The 12,030-nt window shown below is 40.3% G+C and overlaps 1 non-coding gene across 1 annotated transcript; it reads right to left on the bottom strand.

Annotated features, from left to right (window-relative positions):
- Window positions 1–10,001: 10,001 nt before the first annotated feature.
- TRNAG-CCC (transfer RNA glycine (anticodon CCC)) lies at window positions 10,002–10,074 on the bottom strand. The gene has a single exon. It is a non-coding gene; the product is annotated as a tRNA-Gly (tRNA).
- Between the last annotated feature and the right edge of the window lie 1,956 nt (window positions 10,075–12,030).

Raw genomic sequence — 12,030 nt, 5'->3', positions numbered from 1 at the left:
TTAGTAAAATGTAACTTTTAGGAAAGATACCTAGTCTTAAATTTAAAATGACTTAGTATATGTAGGCATTTAATAAATTGTCTCTTTTTTGACGGGGTTGCTACATTTCATTTGAAATGTAATTTTTCCAAAGTTTCTGTCCATGTACTACTCTCTTTTCTTTAAATAAGTCTGAAAGCAGTGAAACCTCAAAGGAAATGTTTATATAGTTCACATGTTTATTTAAGAAGTATATATGTTTCTCTTAAGACCTGAAACTTGTTTTAGGACAAAAAACAGTATTTACTTCAAATCATAAATTTATAAAAATTTTTGACATATCAGAAAATACTTTGTGATCTTGCTTTTAAATGGTACTATTTCCCTTAGGACATTTGTTCTCAAATTTTAGAATGTGGAATAATCACCTAGTAAGTTTGTTACAAAAAGCACATTGTTGGAACCACCTTAGAATTTTCTTGGGTCTCGGGATCTCAGTTTGAAAAGCAGTTTTTTGTTTTTTTTTAGTTACTTTTATTTTGTCCTTAGTTATATTAGAAAGAGTATTCATGATAAAACATTTTAAGAAGGGTAAGATAGTTACTATCTTATCTATAATTTCAAATAAATTTTGAATATTTGACTTCAAGTTAGATATCTCCTAAAAAAATTTATCAGTTTTCTATCAATGTTACAAATGATGAGACGTTTTTCTGTGATGAGGTTTTAACTGTTATTCAGGGTGGCCTTTTTTTTTTTTTAATTTTTTTTAAACTAAGATTTACTGTGTATATTTTATACAGAATTGCATTACAAATGTGTTTTTAACTGTATTTTGTTTTTTTGTAGTCCTTATGTGCCATGACAGTTCTTTTTATATTACATAGAAGTTGTCTCAAATACTCACCAGGGGACTAAGACAGTTGACAGAATGGTTGGAATTTTGGTGTTCTAAGAAAAAATTTGTTTTACATAAGCATGTATGTGGTCGAATCATTTTCTGTGTATGTAGCCTGAAAAGGATTTCAGGTATTATGCTTGTTTAGTACCTGTACATTTACTTACAATAAATTTTTTTGTTTTGATTTTTGTCACGTAGAATACTGCCTTGGTATAATGTAATCTGTATTTGTGTACCTTTTTTAAAATTTTACTTTAAAATCTTTAAATAAAATGTTTAATACTCATCGGGATTGGAGCATGTTTTCTATGGAGTGTATCAGAGCTTTGTGTAAGAACAAGGTGTATTCAAAATTGGTTCAAGAAGAAAAATGAAAATTTTAGAGTTTGGAATTTTGCTGTACTTAGATCAGCAATTTGGGAGTTCTCATGCCATATTGTAGACATTTACTCATAAAATATTGTTCAGTGTATTTTTAAACTCACCCGTCTATGCATCTCTTATGTTGGAAAACAAATTAGTAAAAAATCAGATGAAGAGAGAGCATTTTAACTAGTTTTAAAACTGAATTTAAAACTAAATTTAAACAGAACAGTATGTTCTCCAGTGAGCTATTCTAGAGTTCCAGAACTTCTCCTTTCTCAGTTGTAGCTAGTGTTCTTACATAAACAAGCGTGAGCCTGGTGTCTCACACTTCCAAACCTCTTCAACATTACTTAACCTTTCTTTTCTTTTACAAGGAGAATGAAATTCGAAGGGCTTTTCTTATTGACTTGTGAGATAGCTAGAGCTGGTATATTAAAACCACCAAAGCCTGATCTCCTGTGTCTTTTCTATTATTTTATCGTAATATCCCCAATGTGTGCATGCGTGTTCAGTTGCTCAGTCATGTCTGACTCTGTGACCCCATGGACTAACTAGCCCACCAGGCTCCTCTGTCCATGGGATTCTCCATGCAAGAATACTGGAGCAGGTTGCTATGCCTTCTTCCAGGAGATCTTCCCGACCAAGGAATTGAACCCTGCTCTCTGGCACTGCAGGCAGATTCTTTACTGTCTGAGCCACCCGGGAAGCCCCAAATAGCCCCTGTACCAAACCATAAATTTGTTTTCTTTGTGTTAGTAAAATACCAAAACAGAGTCCGAAGAGGAGTTTGAAGCTTTTGGGAAATTTTGCATTTGAGCAAATAATCGATAGGGCAACCGGTTTCTCCATGAAAGGTAAAATTAAAAATCAGTCTCCAGTCTTCAACAGGTTGATTTCTGGACAGCACCCAATGGGGAGTCATTGGTATAAGTGGTAGTCTCCCTTCATAAGATTTACCTTCCTCTCCTCTAGGGCTTAAGGAATCAGTTAAGACGCATATAGTCTGAGTAGTTTATATCCAAAGTTCATTGTTCGAGAATGTTCTGGAATTTGCTATGTAAAAAAAGTATTTGTTGCTCAGTCATGTCTCTTTGTGACCCCTTGGACTGTAACCCACTAGGCTCCTCTGTCCAAGGAATTCTCCAGACATTACTGGAGTGGGTTGCCATTCCCCATGCATGGTGCTAAATAAGGCTTATAAACAGAATTTCTGCCCTTGACATTTGAGATAGAGACCAGACATACTGAGAAAGACGGTTGTCATCACAAAAATAGTACAGTGATAAAAGCCAAATAAATGCCATGAAATATGTAGCCATGATAGGTTACCAGCTTTACCAGTAAAACTTGTATGAATTTTACTTGATATTTAGGTTTATGGTAGATTCCAAAAAGCTTTATGAATTCAAATATACATAACTTAGATATTTATGTCTAATATGTATATATATGCACACACAATATATACATAAATACTATATATAGAAAGAGTATTCATATATAAGATGATTTTTGGCTTTTGTGCTCAGAAATATGAGTTGAAAGTTACATGAAAATGGGAGAGAAAATTGTCAGATGCTTCTGCTTAGATTAGATTTTTTAACAGTTCATCTCTGAAATTTATAATTAAGATGAATCCAGCTCAGAATTTGAGATGATTTTTTGCTTGAAATGTGGCAGTGCAGTTCACCTTTACATAGCAATCTGTGCCTTAATGGCATTAACATATATTTGTACTCCAATTACTAGTTTTATTGAAGAAAATGGAATTACAGTTTTTCTAAGAATAAAGCAGCTGTTTCATATGATCTTTTACGGGCTATCTAAAAGTTAAACCCCATGCTGGAGGTATTCACTAGACTTGAGAGAGATTTAGCTCAAGTTTCCATTGACAGTTTAGCAAGTCGGAAGCAAATTCTAATTGTGTAAGAAAGAACCCTGTGGGGGAGAGGGAAAAGAGCCCACTGAAAGGCTCTAGCAAAATCCTTAAAAAATTCGATGCTTTGATTTTCCTGCAAAAGTGAAGTGTTGCTGGGTTTCTAGAAGTAGTGCCATGTAACCAGGTTTAAACCTTCCATCATGTAAACTATCTGCAACATGGGTAGTTTTACTTGATGACTTTTAATGTTATTTATGATATATTTAGGAGGAAAAATCACATAAAGACAGTTAAGTACAGAAACAATTCTAACACATTTTATGATATTTTTTACAGAAAAAATACTTTCTTGGCTCTTGATTTTTACTTAAAAATCAGATATTTAAATTTAAGAAAATGTTTGCATTTGTGAATCATTGAAAGTTTGCTCAATTTGAAACAATATTTTAAAGAAGAAATCTGAATCTTTGTTAAAGAGGATATTTGACTACATTATTCTTACCGTCTTTAGGTTTAAAATTTTACTTCATATCTTTATTGAAGGCTATGTAATGTGTCTAGCACTATGCCGATTCTACAGGATTTGGAGAATTTTTTTTAATTTTAATTTTTGATTAGAGAGTAATTACAATATTGTAATGGAAAAGTTTTATTGTCAGGAATAAATGAATTCTTTCATTCCAGAAAAATTGTCTTAGGTTTAAAAAGAAAAAAAATGTTGATATATATGCTACCCTTTTAGGTAGGGGATATTTCCTATGATTAAAATAAAAACATAATCTCCCAAGTAGTGAGGTCTGACGTGGAAAGGGGAGGTCTCAGCAGCGTTCTGTTGCAGGCTGGTGATTCCATCTGCTTCACCACCACCAGAGGCCAGTCTCTTGCTGTAAGGAAGGTCAGAATTACCAGCACTTTCACCCTCTGAAGGAGGCAGTGTGGTCACAAGCCAAGTTACCAAGAGGTTCCAGGTGCTCATCATGTGTGTGGATTTTACAGAACTATTCAAAGTCAACATTTGAATTGTTCTTTTGAAGGAAATCTCACATAGTTATCTGGGAGTCTGGCAAGCTGCTTTAGAAACTCTTCAGGGTGTTAGATCTTCCATATTTAATCAGCACAAATTAGGACCCACTATGTGCTGGGGACTGGGGATATAACCAGCAAGAGGCCAGTTATGTCATATTTTGTGCTGTCTAGGCAATTTTCCATCTGTGCTTGATACCTTTAGCTGAAAATAAAACCAGAGCTGATTTTTAGTCATTTAAATACAGATTCAATTAAAACAAAATGAAAGAAATTCTCTAGTCTTTAGTTGTGGAAATTTCTATCAACAATTGCGTGTCATCCCAGATTTAACCCATGAATGTTTGTAGACACCCAGATTACCCGTGAAAGACATGATTTCAAGAAACTTTTTAAACTATGTTGTTATTTCACAAATACTAAACACTTTTGTATTGGAAGTAAATAGTTGAAAGAATCAGTTTGCCAAGGAAAGATATTTTCCTGCTAATTCCATTGAAAATTAATTTTGGAGAATGCTTCAGTTCCAGGCAGTTATTTACTTCACTGCTGAAAATAACTCTACAGTGTTGCCGTGAGTTGCGCTAAACAACCTCACACCTCCTTCACAGGTTTTTCATCAACAACTTTTTTTAGATTTGTTGTGATGTTGACACCACTTTATAATCTGCACATTGTAACTTGATAGTAAGAGCAACTAGGAAGTATGAAGTCTGTCCACTTACAACAAAGTATTCTTAAAAGTATAAGAATTCCTTTTTGTGAGTCTGCTTTTTTTTTTTCTTTTTTTGTTATATTCAGTAGTTTGTTGTAAGTGATATCATGCAGTGTATCTAGAAGAAGCTAGTGACTACCAGTGGGAGAGGGAAAGGGGAAGGTTATAATAGGGTAGGAGACTCAGAGGTACAAACTTAGGTACAAATTAAGCTATAAGGATATAGTGTGCAACAGGAATATAGCCAATATTTTATATTAACTATAAGTGGACTATAACCTTTAAAATTGTGAATCACTAGACTTTATAGCTTATATTGTACCACAGCTATACTTCGATAAAGGTTTAAAGGCATATATTTTACCAAAAATTGGGGAATAGGTAAATATATTTTTACAAATTTCTGTAGTGATAGAAATAAAGGAAAGAGGGGGAAAAAAAGAATTCCTTTATGTGTTTCAAAATATAAAAGGAAAGCTTGTACTTATGATGAGGACTGGTGATTTTTACTTCTGTTTAATTTTCAGTGATGCCAAAGGAAGTTAAGTTTTCCAGAGAAAGTTGCTCCTTGCTGTTGGGTCCACCCAAATAGAAATACTATTTATGGGTTTTAATAGCTGACATGGGCCAGGCATGTGCTAAACATTTCACGCACGTCTCATTTATTCCTAACAATCCGGTGACTGTTTCTTATTCCAGAACTACTGAACTGAAGCCTGTGTAGGTGGGAACTGAGGCCAACACCTCAGGTGGTCTCAAGTTCAATTCAGAGACCTGCTAGCCTATATTATGCCCTATTTTCACCAACTGACAGGGGGGGAAATGAAGTTTTAGGGAGCTTAAGTAACTTGCTCAAGGTCCATATGATTCCAATGCCTATGGCCTCTCAAGACAGTTATGTAACATTTGCTCCGAATTCTGTCTCCTGAGAAATTACAACTAAATCAATGCACTGTTCTTCAAACTCTGTCTAGCTAACTCCTTGATGGTCATCTCTGTAAGTGTGGTCTTGGCCTCTTCTCTGCAACCATCCATGTTGGCTCAACCCTGCCAGCCTTTTCCTGAGATAGTGTGCTCCGTCTTTCCATGCTCTGTGCCTCCCACTTCATAAATATATGAAATATATATATATTTTTAAATTGAGGTATAGTTGCTTTTGGAGAAGGAAATGGCAACCCACTCCAATATTCTTGCCTGAAGAACTCCATGGACAGAGGATCCAGGCGGCCTGCAGCCTATAGGGTCACAAACAGTCAGACACAACTGAGTGACTAACACAACAATGTAGTTGCTTTACAATGTTGTGTTAGTTTCTGCTACATAACAAAGTGAATCAACCGTATGTATACATATATCCTTTCCCTCTTGGATCTCCCTCCCTCCCTACCCACTGCCCCATCCCAACCATCTAGGTCACCACAGAACAATGAACTGAGCTCCCTGCACTATACTGTAGCTTCCCACTCAGTTCAGTTCAGTCGCTCAGTCGTGTCCGACTCTTTGTGACCCCATGAATCGCAGCACGCCAGGCCTCCCTGTCCATCACCAACTCCCGGAGTTCACTCGGACTCACGTCCATCGAGTCCGTGATGCCATCCAGCCATCTCATCCTCTGTCGTCCCCTTCTCCTCCTGCCCCCAATCCCTCCCGGCATCAGAGTCTTTTCCAATGAGACAAGTCTTCACATCAGGTGGCCAAAGTACTGGAGTTTCAGCTTTAGCATCATTCCTTCCAAAGAAATCCCAGGGCTGGTCTCCTTCAGAATGGACTGGTTGGATCTCCTTGCAGTCCAAGGGACTCTCAAGAGTCTTCTCCAACACCACAGTTGAAAAGCATCAATTCTTCGGCACTCAGCTTCCTTCACAGTCCAACTCTCACATCCATACATGACCACAGGAAAAACCATAGCCTTGACTAGACGGACCTTTGTTGGCAAAGTAATGTCTCTGCTTTTGAATTTGCTATCTAGGTTGGTCATAACTTTTCTTCCAAGCTTCCCACTAGCTACCTGTTTTACCCTTTCTTGAGCAGCCCAGAACTCTTTTTTCTTTCAAGCATTCAGAACTGTGTGATAGTCCATCAGAAACTGTTGCTTCTGCCCAAGATTTGGTGTGAACCTGACTGTCAGGAAGCATTTAATAGGAGGCTTCCTGTGTGCTGTTCTGGATCTGTCAGGAATCTTCTGTTCCTTATTAATTCCTGAATATTCAGGAATTAAGGGAGAGGCAAGCCTCTCCGAGGGGCTGAGGAATCCAGGCATTTCCTTCATTAGTTTTTGTATACAACGATAAGTACCCTCTTCCTTCTTGTGAACCATACGGTAAAAGTGGTTGTTTACAACTCTCTCTCTTTAATATGGATCGCCTATGTTTTGTAAGTCTGTAATTTTAATCTTCATCTTTGCTGAGAATAACTACCTTGTAAGACAGTATATCGGAGAAGGCAATGGCACCCCACTCCAGCACTCTTGCCTGGAAAATCCTATGGACAGAGGAGCCTGGAAGGCTGCAGTCCATGGTGTCGCTGAGGGTCGGACACAACTGAGCGACTTCACTTTCACCTTTCACTTTCATGCATTGGAGAAGGAAATGGCAACCCACTCCAGTGTTCTTGCCTGGAGTATCCCAGGGACAGGGGAGCCTGCTGGGCTGCTGTCTATGGGGTCGCACAGAGTCGGACACGACTGAAGTGACTTAGCAGCAGTAGCAGCAGCAGCAAGACGGTATATATGCCCACACAATGTTGATTAAAACACCTTTGCTCCATCAGATCTCTGGTCCCTGTGTCTTTCTTTTTCTTTCTCTCTGTCTCTCTCTCCCTCTCTCTTTCAGGCTGATCCCCTGGAGTGCAGAGGCTCTCTGAGTTCACTTTCCTGTCCTGGCTTCTAAGACCCTCTCGAGAAGGCACTCTGCGCCTTCACCCCGTCGAGAAGGTGCCTGAGGCCTTCGTGAACAGGGCAAGCCCTGTGCAGGGGCTTTATTGGCTTTCTGCGTAAATCAAGGAATATCAGCCTCTTTCTCTCTCCTTTACTTTCTTATCGGTCGACTCCGGACCACCAGGTTCCAATCCATTAGAGGACCTCAACACCTGACCAGTGAAATAATCCTGTGGTTGGCCTCACCCAACCACGACTTCCTCTGATCTAGAAGTTCAGGATTAGAGAAGGAAATGGCAAACCACTCCAGTATTCTTGCTTGGGGAATCCCATGGAAAGAGTAGCTTGGCAGGGGTTGCAGAAGAGTTGGACACAAGTGAGCAACTGAACAACAATCAAAACGTGGGAAGGAGACCTAAACAGACGTTTCTCCAAAGAGGACATGCAAACGGCTAATAAGCACATGAAAAGATGCTCAACATGGCTCATTATTAAAGAAATGCAAATCAAAACTACAGTGAGATACCACCTCACACCAGTCAGAATGGTCATCAGCAAAAAGTCTACAAACAGTAAATCCTGGAGAGGGTGTGGAGAAAAGGGAACCCTCTTGCACTATGCTGGCAGGAATGTAAATTGGTACAGCCACTATGGAAGATAGTATGGAGATTCCTTAAAAAACTAGGAAAAAAACCCACCATATGACCCAGCATTCCCACTCCTAGGCATATACACCCTGAGGAAACCAAAACTGAAAAAGACACATGTATCCAAATGCTCACTGCAGCTCTATTTGCAATAGACAGAGCATGGAAGCAACCTAGATGTCCACTGACAGATAATTTGGATAAAGAAGCTGTGGTTCACATACATAATGGAATTAACTACTCAGCCATAAAAGGGAATACATTTGAGTCAGCTCTAATAAGGTGGATGAACCTAGAGCCTATTATATAGAGTGAAGTAATTCAGAAAGAAAAACACTAATATTGTATATTAATGCATATATATGGAATCTAGAAAGATGGTACTGATGAACCTATTTGCACAGAAGCAATGGAGAGGCAGATTAGAGAAAAGACTTGTGGACACAGGTTGGGGAGAAGAGTGTGGGACAGATGGAGAGAGCAGTATGGAACCATATACACTGTCATATGTAACAAGGATAGCCAGTGGGAATTTGCTGTATGACGGAGGGAACCCAAACCGGGACACTGTGACAACTTAGGGGCTGGCATGGGGTGGGAGGTGGGAGGAAGCTTCAAGAGGGAGGGGACATGTGTGTGCCTTTGGCTGATTCATGTTGATGTATGACAAAAACCAGCATAATATTGTAAAGCAATTATCATTCAATTAGAAATAAGTACATTTTTTAAAAAAGAAGAAGACGTTCAGGTTGCTCTGGGAAGCCAGAGTGCCCCCCAAAACACACACACCTCCAATCCACTAGGCGACTGTGGAGGTTTGTTCCTTTAGACATCTGGGAGTTAGTTATACCTGTATGCTTTTTATTTGTGGCGACACTCCAATATGTGACTCCAGCAAGGTAGCCTGCCCTGTCCCTTCATCTACATTCTCTGTTCTCGCCCTTCCCAAATTCAACCCTCTTTCTTCCTTTCCTTCCTAACAGTCCTCGGGGCCCACTGGGACCCTCCTTTCTGGATAAACCGACATTGAGCTCCTCAGCCCATTCGTTGCTCTCTCCTTCCCTTTCCCGTTTCCTGCCTCTCTCTCAAGTGGAGGCTGCTCATTCTGATGGCTCGCATATTGAGCATTCTCCTCCTCCCTGAACACTACTGCACACTATTACTCCTCCTCCTTTGTGTAAAAATCCCTCTCCTTCAGGGCCTGTGCTATATGGCTCTGCCCTTATGTCATACAACATCCTCCTGCTCATTCCATTTCCTCTGAGGAAGATGTGGTTCCTGGCCCAACCAGCTGAGATGCATTGAGCTGCAACCAGCATCTCAATGGACCCGGAATCAACATCCAATCAAACACCAAAATCCCATCCTTTCTTTCAGCCTTTCTTTCTTTGCAAAGAAAACAAAATGCAGTGATAGGGGACAGCCGTGTGAGCATGCTAAGTCGTCTCAATCATGTCGGACTCTTTGCGACTCAGTCTTTTCCTTTTTAAAACGTATTTATTTATTTGGCTGCACCAGGTCTTAGTTGCGGCACACAGGATTTTCTATCTGCATTGCAGCATGAAGGATTTTTGGTTGTGGCATGTGAACTCTGAGTTGCAGCATTTGGGATCTAGCTCCCTGACCAGGGATTGAACCTGGGTCCCCTGCATTGGGAGTGCAGAATCTTAGACACTGGACTACCAGGGAAGTCCCTCTAGTCAATCTTTTTCCTGCCACACTTGTTTCTACCTAAGGGTCTAACATGCTGTCCCAATATCTCCTCTCCTCTTCCCCTTGCTCAGGTGGGCACCTTATATCCTTCAGGCATGTGTGTCTTCTCCCCAGGGAGGACAACCTAGGGGCCCCTTATCTAGCCCTCTCCACTGTCCTCTGGGCTTTCCAGGTGGCGTTAGTGGTAAAGAACCTGTCTGTCAATGCAGGAGACATAAGACATGAATTTGATCCTTGGGTTGAGAAGATACCCCGGAAAAGGACGCAACCCACTCCAGTATTCTTGCCTGGAAAATCCCATGAACAGAGGAGTCTGGGGGGCCACAGTCCATATGGTCCCAAAGAGTCAGACATGACTGAAGCGACTTAGCATGCTCACACGCACTGTCCTCTATCACTACATTTTGTTTTCTTCCCAGCATCTCTCTCAGAACGTATAATGGTGTATTGCCGATTTATTTTACCATCATCTGTCAACTCCACCCATCTGTATGTTCCATGAGGACACGGGCCATGACCATTTCATTTACTATTGCAGTCCCAGCACCTAGAACAATGCTTGGCACAAAGACCTTCCAGAAACATTTATTAAATGAATAAATAAATGAGTGAGTGAGCAAACGTTAGCCCTGTACTTTGGAAAAAGCCCTATACTCCCACTGGCTTGTGGTTTAACTGTGAGTAGAGGTTGGCAGGGAAACTTTCACTGCTCCAGCAGAGCTGGGACTAGGGAACCAGAATTTTTTTATAGACCACGCAGATCCTTTTTATGCTTTAATGAAGTTTGGAAAACAGAACCAGGGAAGGGCCTTCGCCCACGCACTAAATGCTGACCTAGGCTAGAGAACTTGGTGCTGTAGTCGGGAAGGTGAATCATTCTGGGGTTTTGTGGATTCCCCAGCACTGATGTAAACAGAAGCATTTAGAGAAAGTCCTAAGTTACTCAGGCAATAAATGGAAATCAAGGGGAAAGGGATCCCCAAAACTTTGTAGAGACTGGAAAGGGTAGACTAATTTTAGCTTGTTATTAGTTTTCTGTTTTGCATGAGGAATTTTGGGGAGAATTTCAGCATATATATTTCCCCTGTCTCCTTAACCAGATGAATAAGCCTATTGTCACTGTAACCACTGAAAATCCTCCGTGGCAGCATATTTCATGCCCTGAAGACAGATTTCGTTCCCAGAAGTACTCAAAAGCCACTTCAACATAGGTAGCAAAACTGGGAAATATTGTTCTGGAAATCTGAACCTTAATCCTTCCTCACTCACTTCACCCCCTTGCCAAAGAGTCTCTGATGGGATGATGCCTTGAGATGACTTCTAGAGGTAAACAGGACTTATCACCCCTGTGCTTTGGCCAGAGAGGAACTCCAGTTCTTTTCAGGGGCAAAGAAATGATGACCCAGAGAAATTTTTTCCAACATGATTCCCCGAAGCCATGCCCTTTGTCTCTACACTGAGCCGCCCAAGGTATCTTGGGTGCTTGCTCTGGGCCAGGGGAGCGAAGGATCTAGTTCAGAAGCTCTTCCATCAAAATCAGTGTTCACAGACCCAAAAGAGTATTTGATTAGCTCTGTACTCCAGGCTCCTTACGATGGGATTTCGTCGGGGTTGGAGGGGGGATGAGGTTGAAAACAGAGATTTTGCTCTTCTCCTTTAGAATCCTATTCCTAGAAGCTCACAAAACTGCAGGGTCTCACCCACAGGCCGTGGGAGTCCTCATGTGGGAGCCCTCTAAAGAGAGCAACGAATGTCCCACCCAGAATCCCCCGTCTTCTCCCACCCACCTTCTTTACCACAGGAGTAACTGCTCTTCTTACCCCACGCCCATCTCTGCTGCTAAAAAAGGTTGGGGAAACACAGGGGTTGGAGGAGGGGAGAAAAGAACTGAAATTGCCTTACTTTTGTTTTCGGTTTGTTTGTTTTTAATTT

Source organism: Budorcas taxicolor, chromosome 1 (assembly GCF_023091745.1).
Source record: "Budorcas taxicolor isolate Tak-1 chromosome 1, Takin1.1, whole genome shotgun sequence".
In the NCBI taxonomy this organism is placed as follows: domain Eukaryota; kingdom Metazoa; phylum Chordata; class Mammalia; order Artiodactyla; family Bovidae; genus Budorcas; species Budorcas taxicolor.
The sequence above is the reverse complement of the archived record's forward strand: the minus strand, read 5'-3'. Positions and strand labels throughout refer to the sequence as shown.